This window comes from Pleurodeles waltl, chromosome 8, assembly GCF_031143425.1.
Source record: "Pleurodeles waltl isolate 20211129_DDA chromosome 8, aPleWal1.hap1.20221129, whole genome shotgun sequence".
Classification (NCBI taxonomy): Eukaryota; Metazoa; Chordata; class Amphibia; order Caudata; family Salamandridae; genus Pleurodeles; species Pleurodeles waltl.
In genome coordinates, this window is record NC_090447.1 from 492,341,884 (window position 1) to 492,359,669 (window position 17,786).

The window sequence follows — 17,786 nt, forward strand, 5'->3', positions numbered from 1 at the left end:
GCAGTCTTATATATATCTAGGCCCATATTTATACTTTTTGACGCTAAACTGCGCTAACGCAGTTTAGCGTCAAAAAGTTTTGCGCCGTCTAACGCCATTCTGAAGCGCCAAGCGGGCGCCGTATTTATGGAATGGCGTTAGACGGCGCAATCAGACCGGCGCTGCCTGGTTTGCGTGGGAAAAAACCACGTAGACCAGACTGCGCCGGCGTAGGGGGAAAATGGCGCATGGGCGTCTTAAAATGGGGCAAGTCAGGTTACGTCGAAAAAATCGTCTTAACCCGACTTGCGCCATTTTTTAACGACGCCCATCCCCCATCAACATGACTCCTATCATTGTAAAGATAGGAGTCATGCCCCCTTGCCCAATGGCCATGCCCAGGGGACTTCTGTCCCCTGGGCATGGTCATTGGGCATAGTGGCATGTAGGGGGGCACAAATAAGGCCCCCCTATGCCACCAAAAAAAAATATAAAAAATAAAAAATTATACTTACCTGAACTTACCTGAATGTCCCTGGGGTGGGTCCCTCCATCCTTGGGGGTCCTCCTGGGGTGGGCAAGGGTGGCAGGGGGGGTCCCTGGGGGCATGGGAGGGCACCTGTGGGCTCATTTTGAGCCCACAGGCCCCTTAACGCCTGCCCTGAGCAGGCGTTAAAAAGTGGCGCAAATGCGCCGTTTTTTGCCACGCCAACTCCCGGGCGTCTCTTTTGCCCGGGAGTATAAATACCACGTAAAGGCCTGGGAGTCATTTTTTAGACGGGAACGCCTCCCTTGCATATCATTAACGCAAGGAAGGGGTTCACGCTAAAAAATGACGCACATTCCGGGAACTTTGGCGCTATTCGCCTCTAACGCCATAGTATAAATATGGCGTTAGTTGGCGTTAGTTTTGCGTCGAAATTGCGTCAAAAAAAACGACGCAATTTCGGCGCAAACGGAGTATAAATATGGCCCCTAGTTCGGGGGTTATCCATAACCTGATCCAATAAAGGAGAGGTCTTAGAGTAGCTAGGTCTTAACCCCAGATCTAGAAATAATGGAAGCAAGGGTGTGGTGCGTGGACATGCAGTTAGGGCCCTTGCAAAGTTATTTTCCCCCACACTGATCTTGTTACAGTTGGCGCAACCCCATACCTCCGCTCCGTACAGGGCTGCACTTTGAGCCTTAGCTGTATACATTTTTATTGCTGGGGAAACAACTTTAGTAGAGGTACTTTGATAGAAACGCAATATAGATGAGGCTCTGTGTTGTAGGAGCCCTGCACTTTTTGTAATCTGCTCTTCCCATAATAGTTTGCTGGTTAGCCTAACTCCCAGGTAATCTATAGAGCTTACTTCCTTCAGTGGTACTCCCTCAATATGAATGGAACATTTTTTCCTAGGTCCCCTAGATAACACCATCAGTTTAGTTTTGTTAATATTAACATCCAACCCATGATCGCTACGAAATTGGTTAAACCGGTCAACAAGGGTTTGCAACCCCATTGGTGTCTTAGAAATAAGAAGTGAATCATCGGCAAAGAGCAGGATGGGGATTTTTTGTGTATTCAGGGATGGGGCATCATTCTGGCCTATGGACACAGCCTTTACTACTTCGTTGATAAATATGGTAAACAATAGGGGGGCTAGCACACAACCTTGGCGAACTCCCCTTCTGATTGGGATCCGCTCTGTCAGTTCGCCTTGTTCACCCCACCTCACTTGGGCATAAGTGTTCTCATGCAGTCGTTTTAACAGGAGTAATAGATCCTCTGGGACTCCCAATCTACCTAACACTTCCCACAGTTTGGCTCTCGGGACCAGATCAAAAGCTGATCTATAAATACCACATACAGGCACTGCTTGGCCACAAGAACATATTTCCAATGCAATATGGCCAATCGGAAGACCTGGTCAATCGTGCTAGTTTTTTCACGAAACCCTGCCTGTAAATGGGAAAGGATTTGGTACTCTTCAACCCAATTGATTAGCCTCTGCAAAATTTGTTTAGCAAAGATCTTTTGTAAGTTGTCTATAAGGCTAATTGGCCTATAGTTAGCTGGATGATTAGCATTTCCTTTTTTAAAAATGGGTATGATCTCTGCCCCCTTCCATGTACCTGGAATTTGCCCCCCTGCAGCTATGCTATTTGAGATGGCATTAATATACCAGGACCAGATATATGGTTCCGATCTATAAAGATCTCCAGGAAGCTTATCTGGTCCAGGTGCTTTGCCAGGTTTTAGGCTATTTATAGCCTCAAGGGTCTCTTCTATTTTAAAGATGAGGCAACCCTCAGGGACACACTGTGCTTCCACTTGGAGGGCCATGCTGGAATTTGATTCCAACAATTTTGTTGGAGAGTGGACCACATTGGTGTCACACTCCTACTAAAACCTCATTTGGAGTACGCAGACTCCCTAAACTCCCTCATGTATGTCACAATTCACCTGCGATTTGTATAAGCCGTGAAAGCGCAACCTATCCCTCTCACTCCATCACTGGAACGCCAAGAAGATACCCAACACTACTAGCAGGATCCAGGCTCTGGGAAAGTCATCTCTGGGCTTAGGGAACATCATTCTCTTTACAAATGTCATTTTGAAAAACAAAATCAAAACCTCAATAATACTGAATTCTCAAACGGATCAATCCCCAAACTATTACCATAACTGGGAACACCTGTCCATCGGTCTTCTAACACAACTGTCAATACCTGTCACTCTGTATCGAACACCTATGGCAAGCCCCTATAGATGCTAACCATCAGTGTGCTACCATAACTGCTGGCGTGCTGGTCCTTAGTAAGTAAACTTACAAGGGGATGCGTATTGATCAACAAACCTTTTGATTTGTATAGAGTGTTCTTACCATAGTTTTGATACAGAATCAGAAATCAATACGAAATAGTCAATAACCATTATTCAATTCAACAATCAGTAGAGTCAGTAATTTTCATTCACCATGACCTTTCAGTCATGAATAACCATACCTTTAAGAATAAGTTTAGTAATTTTGGGCCATATGTATCATCACAGCCCTTTGCGATTCGGAAATAGCGATTTTAAAGAAAACGCTATTTCCGACTCACAAAGTGCCATGTATCACATTTGCGATTCAGTAATAGCGATTTCTTAAAAATCGCAAATGCTATTACCGAATCACAAATTGCGATAACGGCCCCATTCGCAGCTATGGGCCTGTTGGCCCATATCTGCACATTTTTTGCATTTCCAAAATGGCGATTTCTGAACCAGAAATCTCAATTTTGGAAATGCAAAACCCCAGGGTTCTGGGGGGCTAAGGCCCCCTCTGCTGCACGCCCAACATTTTTGGGGGACATGTAAGGTGCACACATGCCAAAAGGGCATGTGTGCTTTACATGTACAATTTAAAAATGCATTTTAAATGTATTTTTTAATTTTGCACATGGTTACCACCAAGTTCAACTTGGTGGTAATTAGTGATTCCTAAATGCCAAAATCACATTTAGGAATTGCTTCATACATGTGCTAAGAAATTGCAAATAAGGATTCCTTATTTGCGATTTCTAATTTAGAGAGTCGCAATTTGCAACTCTCTAAACAGGGTCGCAATTTTAAGGAATCGCTATTTTAGCGATTCTTTAAAATTGCGCTCAGAATGTATTTCATACATTCTGAACTGGCATTTTGCATTCGCAAACGGGCATTTGCACTGTTTGCGAATGCAAAATGCTTTCATACATCTGGCCCTTTATTCCCTATTCGCTAACGATACTAAGGGAGTCATTACAACCCTGGCGGACGGTGTTAAAGCTGCGGTAATACCGCAAACAGGCCGGCGGAAAAAAAAAGGGAATTATGACCGTGGCGGAAACCGCCAACATAGACAGCCACTTCAACACTCCGACCGCCACGGCGGTACAGACAAGCAGCGCAGCGATAACCGCCAACAAACAGGCGGAAGACAAAGTACCGCCCACAGTATCACAACCCGCCAATCCACCACCTTTTCCGGGGCGGATTCACCGTGGATAAAAACACGGCGGAAACAGCTATTGCAATGGGAAAACGCTCACCTGAACACACTCCCCGAGGAAGGAGGCCACCATGGAGCCCGAATTACAAATACTCCCTGCGCTTGTCTTTCTGCTCCTCCACGATCACCATCTACGTAGGCGCCGAAGACAACGGTGGGTACTGCACCTATGACATAGGGGAATGGGGAGGCAAAAGTCAGGGGGACACCCATGCAACACCCCCACCCCCAACCCCACCCTCACCCACTACAACACACACACACCAATGCATGTCCAAACAGCACAGTAACAACCCCCAACCCCCTGGAAGAATGCAAAGACAAAAGGAAATCAGTTCAAACTTTGTAATGTATCAAAATACAGTAAGCTAATATATACAGATATATATATACACATTCCAGAATTGATACATTACGATTAGTATTGCAGGTATGCACATATCAATGTCCGTGCACCACTGGGCCCAAAATGCATGGGCAAGGCCCACACTAGATACCTGTCCACAAACGGAGAGACCACTGCAGGGGCATCAGATAGAAATACAACAGGCACCTCAGGGGGAAGGGAAGGGGGGGCACCTCAGCCGGATTACAGCACCACGCCAGATCCACGACGGTGCTCCATGCCCATTGATGTATCCTGGGGAGTGCAAAGCCACAGTCTCCCAAGTCTCTACAGTGGGTGGTTTGCCCACTGTACCATCCTGGGGAGTGCAAAGCCACAGACTCTCAAGTCTCACAAGTGGGTGGGTTGCCCCCTGTACCATCCTGGGGAGTGCAAAGCCACAGTCTCTCAAGTCTCTACAGGGGGTGGGTTGCCCACTGTCAATCCTGGGGAGTGCAAAGCCACAGTCTCTCAAGTCTCTACAGTGGGTGGGTTGCCCACTGTACCATCCTGGGGAGTGCAAAGCCACAGTCTCTCAAGTGGATAACAGTCTCCACTGATTCTGGAGGGGGACTGGTGCCCAGACTGCATCAGGCTCCCCGTGACAGTTCCTGTTCTGTCACTGTCCCAGCTGGGCTAACGATGCTTGATTTGGCGGTCTTTTCCCTGTTCAGTGGTGCTTTTCCATATTGGTCTTTTCCCTGTTCAGCGGTGCTTGACTTTGCAGTTTCTGACCTGTTCAGCAGTGCTTTGCCCTGTTCAGCGGTCTTCACCATGGTGGTCTTTTCCCTGTTCAGCAATGCTTTGCCATGGCGGTCTGTGCCCTGTTCAGCGGTGCTTGACTTTGCAGCTTCTGACCTGTTCAGCGGTGCTTTGCCCTGTTCAGCGGTCTTCACCATAGCGGTCTTTTCCCTGTTCAGTGGTGCTTTGCCATGGCGGTCTGTGCCCTGTTCAGCGGTGCTTGACTTTGCAGTTTCTGACCTGTTCAGCGGTGCTTTGCCCTGTTCAGCAGTCTTCACCATGGCGGTCTTTTCCCTTTTCAGCAGTGCTTTGCCATGGCGGTCTGTGCCCTGTTCAGCAGTGCTTGACTTTGCAGTATCTGACCTGTGCATTGGTGTGTGGCATGACGGTCCCTCATGGCCCAGCGGGGCTGTGGCTGCTGGGGCCCTCCTGGGCACTGACTCTGGCGGTGGTCTCCGGACCAGTGACGACAGTGCTGCCCTCCTGGGCACTGACTCTGGCGGTGGCCTCCAGACCAGTGATGACTGTGCTGCCCTCCTGGACACTGACTCTGGCGGTGGTCTCCGGACCAGTGATGATTGTGCTGCCCTCCTGGGCAATGACTCTGGCAGTGGTCTCCGGACCATTGACGACAGTGCTGCCCTCCTGAGCAATGACTCTGGCGGTGGTCTCCTGACCAGTGACGACAGTGCTGCCCTCCTGGGCAATGACTCTGGCGGTGGTCTCCTGACCAGTGACGACTGTGCTGCCCTCCTGGGCAATGACTCTGGCGGTGGTTTCCGGACCAGTGACGACTGTGCTGCCCTCCTGGGCAGTGACTCTGGCGGTGGTCTCCGGACCAGTGACGACTGTGCTGCCCTCCTGGGCAATGACTCTGGCGGTGGTCTCCGGACCAGTGACGATTGTGCTGCCCTCCTGGGCAATGACTCTGGCGGTGGTCTCCGGATCAGTGACAACAGTGCTGGTGGTGGCGTCCCGGCCGCCGGGGAGGATGGCGCCCTTGTCCGCCGTGCTGCTCTTCCCAGACTGTGCAGACTTCTTCTGGCCCTTCACCACCTTTGGAGGAGTCAAGGCTGACTTGGCACTCCCCCTGGGACTCTTGTGAGCAGTTTTGCCCCCAGGAGTCTTCACCCTGTCCCGTCGGCCACTTTTCAAATTTAGGTGCTTTACAGGGGGTGGACTGGCAGTGCTTTGGATCCGTGTCACGCTGGCTGCCCTGGTGGCCGGTGCACTCCATACACCTTGAACACGCACCACTGGTACTGGACTTTTTTTGGCTGAGGTGCTACTACGGGACCTATGAATTGGAGGGGTGGGGGTGGTGGCAAAGATGTCAACGTTGCTGAGGAAGAGTTACTGACGAAGACTGGGATGGGTAGCTGGAGGAGGTCTGGGTGTGGAGGAAGAGGAGGTGGTTGTAGGAGGTGTAACTTTAGGTGATTTGGGTGCAGGTGCAGGTACTGGAGGCTGTCGTGAGGTGGATGGATGTTGGGTGTGTGGGTGCCCGCGTTTGTGTACTTTGGGAGGGGGCGTCACAGACACACTGGGAGTGGACACAGGGGACGTGTAAATGGTAGTGGGGGTGGTGAGTGCAGGTGAGCGGGGTGTGGTGCTGGGTGTTCTGGTGCGAGTCCTAGTGCCTGTAGATGTAGTGCATGCAGGTGAGAGTGTAGACAACACTAGGAGGGAGACGACAAGGAGGGGGACACAGTGGAGGCAGTGGATGTTGTTGTGTCTGTATGTGGGTGATGCTTGTTTGAGTGCCTGTGGGTTGTGTGGTGCTTATGTTTGCCTGAGCTACTTTTGTGTGTTGAGGTGTATGCATGCTTGTCTGATGGTATGCTTGGGATAGGCTGGGGTACAGGGGACTGGGTCTGGATGGAGGGAGTTGGAGGGGGGAGGCTAGACATAGGGACAATGGCTGCCATCAGTGCTGAGGTCAGAGATTGCAGGGTTCGATGAAGGGCAGCCTGACCAAAATGAATGCCTTCCAGGAATGCATTACCGTGTTGCAACTCCCTTTCTACACCCTGGATGGCATTCACAATGGTAGACTGCCCAACAGTGAGTGACCTGAGGAGGTCAATGGCCTCCTCACTGAGGGCAGCAGGGTGACAGGGGAAGGGGCTGAGGTGCCTGGGGCAAAGGTGATGCCCACCCTCCTGGGTGAGCGGGCATGGAGCGAAGGCTGAGGGGCTGCTGGGAAGGCGGTGCTGGTAGGGGGGGGTGGCGGCTGTACCTGTAGAAGTGGGGTTACTGCCACCACAAGGGAGCTCCCATCGGCGGACGAGTCCGTGTCGCTGTTTGGTGATCCGGTGACCGACGTGAAGCTCTCCTCACCCTCCATCCCACTGGTGTATTCAGAGTCTGTGGTATGGCCCTCCATGGCCATGTGCAATGCAGCTCCCTCGTGCTCCGGTGCCACTGTACCTCCGCCTGATGATGCTGATGCACACAAGAACAGGGACGGCAGAAAAGGGGGGGGGGACAGAAGAAAAACAGGTTGAGTGGATGGCTTACCGCTACCGTTGGCGGACAATACAGACATAGCAGCCCCCTGCACTACGCCGTGCTCTTGGCCTCTACAGAAGCAATTCCTGGGATCTGCCCTACATGGCTATGGTGGTCATCTGCACACATAGATGACACAGGGGCATGTATACCTGAACTTGGCACTCTACAGAGGTGGGGTGGAGTGCCACATGGCCTGCATTACGGAGGGGCCTAGCCTACGGAACTCGCCCTGGCCTAGGGAAACCCACAGCCCTCCTCCCCTACCCAGACCCCTCCACTGCGGGCAAAGTCCGCAGAATGAGAGTGTACTCACCCCCTTGTGTCTGCTGTGATGCCCTCAAGCGCCCATCCAACTCAGGGTAGGCCACCGCCAGGGTCCGGAACATCAGGGGGGTCAGGGTTCGACGGGCACCCCTCCCACGTTGGGAGGCCATCCCCAGCTGAGCTTCCGCCGTCTTCTTGCTCCAGCGGCGAATGTCCTCCCATCTTTTCCGGCAGTGGGTGCCCCGTCTCTGGTGGACCCCCAGGGTCCGGACGTCCTTGGCGATGGCACGCCAAATGTCCTTCTTCTGGTGGGCGCTGACCTACATGACATGTACAGGGGAAGAAGAGAAGTCATTAACAACAGCACCGTCGAAGTGGGTGGCCCCCATCCCTACCCTTGCCATGTGGCACATGCATTCACAGTCCTTCATGTTCCCTCACCTCTGCCCCCTTCCTACTGACATCCAGCCCTCTCCACCCAGGCATAGCCCATACAACGTGCTCCCTGTGTACTTACCTGTTGGTCTGGAGGACCGTAGAGTAGCCTGTACTGGGGGAGGACGCAGCAGCCATTGTCCCTTCCAGACCGAGGTCACAGCAGCACTTGCAGTGTAGGTCCTCTCCTGTCGTAGATCAGGCATCGAGTGATTTAACAGATAGAAAATGGCAGTCACGTCCGCGGCGGTGATGTCCGCAGCGGTGCATATCATCACCACCGGTGCACTTCATCTTTGGCTCCTGGGACCCATAGGGTCCAATGTTAACCAATGCCGCATTGCGCCGCGGTCTACGACCACCTACCGCGACGGTGTACAACGCCAGCGCATATACCTCACATCCCGTTATCCCAGTTTAGAGGTCAGGCAGCCGCCATTTCAGGGGCCCACATGGCTTAATTTACTACTGCGTCACACATACCTAGGCCTACACTCAACACACATACAGGAAGAATTTTGTATTTGGTGTCGTGTTCTGTGTAGCTGTGGGTATATACCTGGGAATTTGTTGACTCTGTGGTCGTTGTTGTCCTTGCTAGGCACCGTCAGCTGGGACATGTGAGGAGATGGCGGAATCCTCCGGTGTACCGACCGCTGGTGGACCTGTTGACAATGGAGGAGCGACATTTAATCATCACCTACAGGTTTGACTGAGCCACTATCCAGGAACTGTGTACCCAGTTGGAGCCAGACCTGATCTCACCAATCCGCCAACCCACAGGAATCCCCCCTCAAGTGCAGGTGTTATCAGTGCTCCCTTTCCTTGCAAGTGGGTCTTTTCAGACAACAGTGGCCATGGCATCAGGGATGTCCCAGCCTATGTTTTCCAACGTATTGTCCAGAGTGTTGTCTGCCCTGCTGAAACACGTAAGGAGCTACATCGTTTTCCCTCAGGTGGAGGATTTGGCTACAGTTAAAGGTGACTTCTATGCCCTGGGACATATCCCCAACATCATAGATGCTATTGATGGGAACCATGTAGCTCTGGTCCTCCCCACAGGAGTGAACAGGTGTACAGGAACCGGAAGAGTTATCATTCCATGAATGTACAGATGGTATGTTTGGCAGACCAGTACATCTCCCAGGTAAATGCTATGTTCCCTGGCTCAGTGCATGACGCCTACATCCTGCGGAATAGCAGTATCCCGTATGTGATGGGTCAACTCCAGAGGCACCGGGTGTGGCTATTAGGGGACTCTGGTTACCCCAACCTGTCATGGCTATTGACCCCAGTGAGGAATCCCAGGACCAGGGCAGAGGAATGCTACAATGAGGCCCATGGGCGGACTAGGAGGGTGATCAAATGCACCTTCGTCCTCCTGAAGGCCAGGTTCAGGTGCCTCCATATGACAGGTGGTTCCCTATTCTACTCACCAAAGAAGGTGTGCCAGATCATCATCGCCTGCTCGATGCTTCACAATCTAGCTTTGCGACGCCAGGTGCCTTTTCTGCAGGAGGATGGTCCAGATGGCAGTGTTGTGGCAGCTGTGGAGCCTATGGAGCCTGTGGACAGTGATGAGGAGGAAGCTGAGGAAGAAGACATAGACAACAGGGAGTCAGTCATACAGCAATATTTCCAGTGACACACAGGTGAGAAAATTTATTTTCACTATCACATTCACTTTCACACTTCTACCTCTATCCTGTCTGTCATTTAGTAGCAGTATTTGGTGACTGAGTTGTACCTTTCCATTACGGTTACACAGGTGTGGTTACCAATGTGTGTCATCTGCTTGCATCCTTCATGGACTTGTGATGTGTGGCATAGGTATGTTGGCATTACAAGAGAGAACGCATTTTGACACTGTCATTGATAATACAAATTTACCAAATCACAGACTGACTCAAGATTGTTTTGTGCTTCAAGGGTGTTTATTTAAGTGCTCATAAATGGAGAGGGGTTGTAAAATGGTGATGTGGGATGGTGGAGGAATGTCCATGGTAGAGTCCAGTCTATTTGTCTCACAGGTGCATTGCCCATATGGGCATAGGAAGTGGAGCTGGGGCAGTTCCAATGTGGACAGGGTAACAAAGTGGGACAGTGGGAGGGCAATCAGGGTGGTCTCATTTCCTGGCGGGGGTCTTGCCATCTTGCTCTGTCCTGTTCCTGGATCTCAGGGACCGCTTGCGGGGTGGTTCTCCATCTGCAGGGGGTGGGGTGCTGGTGTGGTGGTCCTGTGGCGGGGCGTCCTGTCCACTAGCATCGGCGGAGGTGGTGGGCAGTTCATCGTCCATGCTAGTGTCAGGGGCCCCTTGGAGTGCCACGGTGTCCCTCATGATCTTTTGTATGTCCTTCAGCACCCCTACAATGGTGCCCAGGGTGGAGCTGATGGTTCTGAGCTCCTCCCTGAATCCCAAATATTGCTCCTCCTGCATGCGCTGCGTCTCCTGAAACTTGGCCAGGACCGTTGCCATCGTCTCCTGGGAGTGGTGGTATGCTCCCATGATGGAGGAGAGGGCCTCGTGGAGGGTAGGTTCCCTTGACCTGTCCGCCCCCTGTTGCACATCAGCCCTCCCAGTTCCCCTGTGTTCCTGTGCCTCCGTCCCCTGACTGTGTGCCCACTACCACTGCCCCCAAGTCCCTGTTGTTGTTGGGGTGGTGGGTTATCCTGGGTTCCCTGTAGTGGTGGACACACAGCTGATTGACGTGTCCTGGGTACGGAGGGATGGGCCCGCTGGGTGGGTGCTGTGCTGGTGTTACCAGAGGGTGGAAGGTCAGTGTTGGGCTGTGCCTGTGCGAGGGGAACCGACTGTCCCGAGGCCCACGATGGTCCGGGCTGGTCATCTGGATCCAGTTGGCCAGAGCTGCTGTCGTCACTGTGGGCCTCTTCTGTGGGTGGAGTGGAGATGTCTGGACCCTCCTGTGTGGTGACGTTCGGTAGTGGTCCTGCAGGGGTATAAGAGCATGATTATTGCATGTGTGTGTGTCATGGTGTGCAATGGGTGGGTGTGCGTGTACCCCAGTGCAAGCATTCCTGTGTGGGGGTTTGTGTGATGATCGTTAGGGGGTTGTTATGGGTATGTGCAGTGAGCATGCTTTAGTGAGGGGTGACCATACTTAGTTGTGTCATGCAGGGCTTGGTGTTGGGATGGGTGGTTTGTGTTATTAGTACATTAGGGAGGAGTTGGAGTGATAGGGGAGGGGTTGAGGGTGGGGGTGTGTGATAGCATGCAGGTAGGGTGGGGGATATGATAGTTAAGATTTGACTTACCAGTGTCCATTCCTCCACCGACTCCTCCGAGGCCCTCTGGATGCATGATGGTCAAGACTTGCTCCTCCCATGTTGTTAGTTGTGGGGGAGGAGGTGGGGGTCCGCCACCAGTCCGCTGTACCGCGATGTTGTGCCTGGAGACCGTTGAACGCACCTTCCCCCGTAGGTCGTTCCACCTCTTCCTGGTGTGTGGTGTTTTGTGCGTGGACTGTTGCATGGGTGATGGTGTTGTGTGCCTCTGTGTGGTGGGGTTCTCAATTGCTGTGCTTTCTGTCTCTCGGCTTCCTCAAAATTTCTGGTCGTAGGGGTTTGTGGGTGATGTGGGTGTGTGTTTTATATTGTGTTGGGTGTGTGGGAGTGGTGTGTGTATGTGTATCAGGTGTGTGTATTTTGAATTGTCCAATGTGGCGTTGTTTTGGAGATGTGTGTGTATTTTGAGCGCGGCGGTGTGTACCGCCAATGGAATACCACGGTTGAAAGACCGCCACGTGGATTCGTGGGTCGTGATAGCATGGGCGTGTTTCTGTTGGCGTGACGGTGGAGGATTTGTTTTCGCCAGTTCATCACTGACCTTTGGTGTGGCGGAGTTGTGTGGGTGTCTGAATTTCGGCGGTTTCCGAGATGTGGGTCATAATAGCTGTGGCGGAATTCCGCGGCCGCAGCGGTGTATTGCCGGTCTTCTGCACGGTGGTAAGCAGCTTTTACCGCCAATGTTGTAATGACCCCCTAAGTCATGAATTTTAATCATCAACTTCAATAAATCCATTTCTAATGCTTGTTAATCAGCAAGTCGCAGAAGAAATAGACCTAATCAAAGCTTGAATCAAAAGACATTCTAAGGCATCAACATAAAACATTAATAAAACCCAATTCAAGAAGATAATAACATCCATAAAGTACAGCAAGATAGTCTGTCAACCATTTGTTCCTGTAATTTGTCAGTTGTCATGTATGTAACCTTAACTAACTCCAATTAGCATCAGCATGTGGGGCTTCATGCAAAACAATTTAGAACACACATTTTGGAAAACATCTATCGAATGAAAAAAATAAGTCTGCACAGTTGGTACCTAGAAAGAAAATGCATAAAAATGCAATTCAGACATTGTCATATCTACCTATCCACGGTATGGGTCAGCAAGCAGAATCAGTCTTTGTCCTCAGGTCATCAGTGGATCAGCAATGCATCAGGCTCTCAGTCAGAGAGTATGAGCCCAATGACTGAATTTCGAATCTCTTCGTCTCAATGTTGAGGTTCATAACGAAATAAGATCTATCCTCTGTCATGTTGTTATATTAAAGTTCCCCAAACCATCCCCCAATTTCCAATTGGTCAATCAATCGTACGTTATTACTCTATCCAATAAGTTATCTTTACCAAATCTTTGATTTCTAATATTTCACAGTTTACATGTCAACGATTGGTCAGCTTTATGATGTTCTCATCATCCGGCTCGTCAGGTATCAAAATTGTTGCATCTTCGTCTCCAATCAGTGTCTTCATTGTTCGCGTCCTGGGAAAGTACATCTCCTGCACGTTACACACAAATTGTTACTTTATGAGAGACTCATCTCCTGCCCGTCGGTTCGCATAGAAGTCTCTGCTAAACATTTTATTAAAACAATGAGCATTTCACAATTAGTTCACTCTGTCAGCACTTTTCATTGAACGTTAAGAAATACAGCTTCTGCACGAAGCCTGGAAAAACCAGGCCAAGACACTTGCTAAGTTACAGCCTACAATTAATCAGCAAAACATAATCCATAACCCTTAATATGACACATTACTACATTAATCTAATATATTTTCAATAATTCATATTGATGAATAATTAATTAGTACATTTAGCGAACAATGGTGGCCAATCTCCGAGGTCACAATTTCAAACGTGCACATTATTTTCTACGTTATTCATTTTTCTACATAAGTCATTATTCAAAATACATAAACATTCATTCGAATTTTCTAATTAAGACATCTGTGTTAGCACTGAGAAAGACCTCTGTTCCTCCATTCAGACACTTGTATTCAAAGGGCAACTCCCACTCTTCTTTAATATAGCTATCACCTAGCTGCTCATACCTGTGCACGGCAAGTTGTTTCTGGTAGTTCGAAAAAAGAAAAGTGGAAATGGGCAGGTGTATAATGCCATGTAGGAGCCATACTGTTGATGGACTTTCTGCAACTCTGAAAGGCAATTTTTCAAACTTTTCTATGTGAAGCATGGTGAAACCTGCTTTCCTTTTAGCCATTGTCTGTTGTTCCTTGGATAAATTAAAGGCAGCAAACAAGTCACTACCGTTAATGTACTTCCATAGAACACGTACGTTTTTCAAAGATTGTAATGTCCAACCTAACTGCATGATGGAACGCAGCTGACTTTGCCCATGATATAAAAGTGACATGTCTGTCTGAATGATATATATCAAAGATAACACTATGGCCCTCATTATGACATTGGTGGTAAATCACACTCACCGCCATGCTGACTGCTGCCGACATACCGCCGCCACAGAGGATAGCCGTTCACCATATTAATGCACACATACACCTATCCGTCATTATTCAGCCACAGAAACAAGTCCGCCACACCAAAGGTCAGTGAAAATCTGGCGATATCTAAACCCCACAACATTATGACCCACAAATCACCACAACGGACATTCAATGGCAGCAAACCATTGGTGGTACATACGGCCACGCTCAAAATACACACACTCAAACAAAACAACACCACATTGGACAATTCGAACTACACACGCCTGACACCCATACACACACCACACCCACACACCCTCACCACTATAAAAAACACATACCTACGGTACCCACAACCCTTTACGACTACAAACCATTGGCAACAGAGAGAGACAGCAAGAGCACTCACACAACCAGAGCCACATATCACCATCACCTATACACCACCCACGCACCTTACATCACACACCCCAACACATCACCCTACACACCCTCACACACACCACTCACACTACACCCATAGCACCATAACAACACCCCATATTCTCTGAGGAGGAGCTAAGGGTCATGGTGGAGGAAATCATACTGGTAGAGCCACAGCTATTCGGATCACAGGTGCAGCAGATATCCATTGTTGGGAAGATGGAGCAATGGAGGAGGATTATAGACAGTTTTAAAACACTGGGACAGTACCCCAGAATAAGGGATGACATCAGGAAGAGGTGGAATGACCTACGGGAGAAGGTGTGCTCCATTGCAGCAAGACACCAGCTCACAGTACAGAGGACTGGCGGTGGACCCCCCTCTCCTCCCCCACTACAAACAACATGGGAGGAGCAAGTCTTGGCAATCATGCATCCTGAGCACTTGGCAGGAGTAGCAGGAGGACTGGACTCTGGTAAGTCAACTCTCCATTGCTATCACCCCCTTACCTGCATGCCATCACATACCCCAGCACCACCCTCACTCCCATCATTCCACCACCTCCCACACACCCGACCATCACAACCTACTCATTCCAATGCCAAGCCCAGGATGCACCACCAATGCATGGACACCACTCACAGACTTGCATGGACACCCATCACTAAAGCATGCAAACTAGATAATCACCTAGCCTACCACATAACAACTCACACAAGGGAAAACTGCCAGGGCAATAACAACCATAGAGGGCAACCCACCCATGCACAATATGTCACACACAGAAAGAATAACATTGCGTATACATCCCCACAGGTATCCCAGACAATGTCACTGGAGAAGAGGTGGCAGCAACATCCAGTCCCCCCACAGTGATGACAGCAACTCTGCTCTCCTGGATCTGGATGACTAACCTGGCCCCTCCGGACAGTCGGTTACCCAGGCACAGTCCAACACCACCACAGAGCCTCCCCCCTCATACCTCTGTCCCCAGGACACGTCAATCAGCAGTGTGTCCACCACTACAGGGACCCCAAGGCACACCACAAACCCAAGACAATCAGGGACCTGGGTTAGTGGCAGTGGGCACGGGGTTCAGGGGACAGAGGCACATGACAAACGGGAAGCTGGGAGGACTGCTGTGTCCCAGGGCGAGGACAGGCCCAAGGAACCAACTCTCCAGGAGGCACTCACCGTGATCTTGGGAGCATACCAACATTCCCAGGATATGCTGGGCCAGATCTTGGACAACGTGCAGGAGAACAGGCAGCTGCAGGAGGGACAGTAGCAGGGGATCAGGGAGGACTTGAAGTCCATTAACACTACCCTGGTCTCCATTGCAGGGGTGCTGGCAGACATGGACAACATTATGAGGGAAGCAGTGTCACACCAGCAGGCCCCTGACACTAGCCAGTCTACTGAACAGCCCTCCACCTCTGCTGCCACTAGTGGACAGGAGGCCTGGCCATAGGACCAACAGGCCACCAGCGCTCCTCCCCCTGCAGAAGGAGAACCATCCCGCAAACATTCCCTGCGATCCAGGCTGAAGCCAGAGACTATTGCCAAGACTCTCCTAATTGTTACACGTGTGTCCCACTCTGTCACCCTGTCCACCTTGAACTGCCATTGCTCCCCTTCCTATGCCCCCTTGGACAATGTACCTGTGCTACCAATAGACTGTACCTCTGTAGTTGGGCCATCACATTTGGGATGCTGCTATTCCTCAGGATAAAAGCATCATGCACAGAGCCTGGATACTTAGCAATGAAATGGGAGATGTACTGGTCCGTCAAGCACACCATCTGCACATTCATTGAGTGAAATGTTTTTCGATTTCTGGAGACCTGTTCATTTTGCCGGGGGTGGGGTGGACAAATGCAATATGTGTTCCATGAATCACCCCAATTATGTTGGGGATATGTCCCATTGCATAGAAGTCAGCCTTCACTGTGGCCAAATCCTCCACTTGGGCGAAAACAATGTAGCTGCACATGTTTAATAAGGGCAGACAACACTCTGGTCAGCCCTATTGATAACAATAGTTGTGACATTCCTGCTGCCAAGCCCACTGTCACTTGGCAAGAACCAGTTGCCAAGAAATGGAGCACTGATAGCACTTGCACAAGAGGGGGGATCCCACTGGGGTGACAGATAGCAGATATCAGGTCAGGCTCCAATTGGGCACACAGCTCCATGATTGTGGCCCTGTCAAGTCTGTAGGTGAGGATAATGTGCCTGTCCTCCATTGTTACCAAGTCCACCAGGGGTCTGTACACGGAGGGATGTCCCCATCTCCGAGTCATCAGCAGCGGTGGCAATCTATGGGGCAAAAGAATGAGGAGCCGGTCATAATCTGTACATTGTAGCCATTACAGTTGAATGCATGATGTGATTTTTTAATGTATTAGTGGCATATGACTTGAATGTACAATTGTTATCTGAAACACAGTTATGATCCATGGTCTACCCCCCTGAAATGGCATCCGCTTGTCCTATATGGAGGGACAGGTGGAAGTGAGGTAATTCCGCTGATGTTGTGTGCCGTTGCGGAAGGCAGTCAGGAATGGCCGTGCAACTCCTCATTGGTTATTGTTGGGCCCTATGGGGTTCAGTGGCCAATGGTGATGTACACCAGTAGTGATGGTATGCACCGCCGCGGACGTCACTGCCATTTTCTATCTGTTCACTCACTTGTTACCTGACCTTCAACAGGAGAGGACCTACACTGCATGTGCTGCTTTGACCTGTGTGTGGAACCTACCATGGCCCTTCTGACTGGGGAAAGGGCCCCTCCCTTCATTTGTGTCCGTTGGCCATAGCAACCACCCGCCTGGCTCGGAAAATTAAGAGTTATAGGTACTAGCCTAAACCTTTGCATCTAGTTCTTCCTCAGTAACATTCAGGAAGGATTACCAATTATTACATTTTGCTGGTGTGGGGATACTGGGATTATTCATTTCTTTGATTTTTCGCTAACCCCAGACAGGATGTCTGCTGAATGGAGTCATTTAAAAACATCATTTGCACAGCAATAAGGCATGCTCTAAATAACACTTCCCTAACCTGTATTTGCCAATCTTGTGTTCTCCATACACTCTTGACATCAATAGTATTCTTCCAGTATCAATAACCTTCGACTGCAAGACAGGAAACAACGGAATCTGAATAAATCAGTTTTGTTTCAGCAGCAAAATTTTCCTAATTCTTGAAGGAGGTAACTTGAATAATATGGCTCTGAAATGTTGTGTCATGCCCAGAAAAATAAGTTAATTT